Source organism: Phalaenopsis equestris, unplaced genomic scaffold (genome assembly GCF_001263595.1).
Source record: "Phalaenopsis equestris unplaced genomic scaffold, ASM126359v1 Scaffold000250, whole genome shotgun sequence".
Lineage (NCBI taxonomy): Eukaryota > Viridiplantae > Streptophyta > Magnoliopsida > Asparagales > Orchidaceae > Phalaenopsis > Phalaenopsis equestris.
The window spans coordinates 1594258-1596395 of NW_018164692.1; the positions used below are offsets into that span (position 1 = coordinate 1594258).

Below are 2138 nucleotides of genomic sequence, written 5' to 3' on the forward strand. Positions count from 1 at the left end.
GTCTCACCAAGCATATATATATATATATCTAAGGATAGATAGAGATATAACTTTGTTTAGGACATTTAGATTCATTTTTTATTGTCTTTGGTTCAAAACAATACAAATAATTTCATGCGTGGTAAACTCTGTCACCGACGGATAGTATAGCTTTATAATTTTTTTTCTTATTTTATGTTCTATAAATTAAAATTTAATTTAATGTAATATAAATAATATTCTAAATTAAATTTTAGTTGACTTTATTCACAACCTATTAATTAAGGTTTAATCTATTCAATTCATAATTATTAAATCAATCCTACTCAAACTTTAAATGAGTCTGTTCATCGGGTTTTTTGACAAACTTTAAGTGATATTATTCTTGAATATAAATAAATCAAATAAATATTTGTTCAAATTTATTCATTTAACAATTAAATGTTTATTAAATTATTTAAATTTATCCTATTAATTAATATTCAAGAGAATTTAAATGAGGTCTTACCAAGCCCAAGTACGGCTAACTTATAAGCTTGGTTCGTTTGCAGCCGCTATCGTCAGTTCTCATCATTTATAGGAATCACGATTCACGCATAAATGCTTTTGAACGAAATCTCTGCATAATTTTTATGACCCAAACTTGTCGCCTACTCTTTTATTTATAACTGAATAATTTACTTAGCAACTAGCTCGTGCGATATATGAAACTTCAAACAAGCACTTTATTCAATGCAATCATTCATACATCACCAACACACGCTCCCAACGAAACTAACTTGCACAGGAAATAGCACCACGGTTGCCAACACCGATCCACGGTTGCCAACACCGATTTATTCAAAACATACTAACCATACTTCTTCCAGCATCTCCAACCTTAATCAAGGATACAGTTCCTTGACCTTGTTCTGCGCCGCGCCAGATGCAGCCTCCGTACCGTTGCTATGCGGGATGACGGCAATAGCAGCATTGCCAACGTTGGTGCCAGTTGCCCAAATCGCGTTGTTGGAGTCGTCGTAGATGACGACGTTGCGATCTCTCTGGAGGATGAGATAGAGGATGAGATAGTAGTTACGTTACTGTTTTGACGATTGGTGTTGCTTGCCCAGATTGCGTTGTTGGAGCCGTCGTAAATGACGAGATTACCGTCCTGCTGCATCGCCAAAGAGCAGCCGGAGGCCCTTCCGTTGGTCCCCGTCGCCCAGACCGCGTTGTTGTTATCGTAGAGGACGACGTTGCAGTCTGCCTGCATGATGAATATGTAGGGGCCTTCTGCGAGCGACTGTCCTGACCCCAGCGAATCGCCTGCGTTCAAGCGATCGGAGGCAGCGACTGGAGTGGTTTGGAGGCTCAGCAGAGCTCCCACGGAGAGGAGGAGGATTGTGGCTTTGCTGATGGAGGAAGCCATATGGCTGAATGGCTTGATTAATTAGGATTATGGGGGAGTTTGGGTTGTGATGCTTTGTTTGGCTGAGTGCGTTGTAGTGAATGGATGGGTCTCTTTTTATAGGAGAAATCAAGGTGCCGAGGATGAAGAATATGACGTATCAGATCGGAATCCTTTTGTTATACATGCAGTGCGCCGAGTCTGGTGATGGTTTTAGTGAAAGACAAACTATTGCATTGCTAATTAAAATAAATAAAGAATATTAAGATGTAAAGGGATTTGTAAGTATGCGTTGAATCTTAATTTGTCCGAGTGTCACGCCTAAGAAATAGAGCATGTCAGAGAGGAAGTAAGTTGAATGGTTGCCTTAGGCTGACTGATCTTGATCGGTCATTGTTAGGCCGAGCAACCATTGGATCGAGTCGGCATTAAGCCAGACGGCTGTTAGGCCCGACCACCATTGAGCCGAGTGAACATTAGGCGGGAAGGGCACTTGCCGAGGACTGATGCGATCTGCTTTGAAATCAGATAGTATGTCATTCTCACTTGAACTGGTCAGAGTAGAGGGCATTGAGCTCTGTCGCGTGAGTCCGATTAAAAATATTCTTTAGTAGATAATCTGCTCTTGTTCTGTCCGGGAATTGTCGTCCACTCGGTTCATAGGAGATAACCGGCTAAGCTTGCGGTCCTGAGTCATCGATCATTGGTGAGTCCCATGCTGCCACGTCACCTCTTCAGCTAGCCGTGAGAAGTCTTCGAGATTCGTGCA

General features: G+C 41.2%; 1 pseudogene; it reads right to left on the reverse strand.

Annotated features, from left to right (window-relative positions):
- Positions 1-740: 740 nt before the first annotated feature.
- Positions 741-1444, reverse strand: LOC110024173 (annotated as a pseudogene).
- Between the last annotated feature and the right edge of the window lie 694 nt (positions 1445-2138).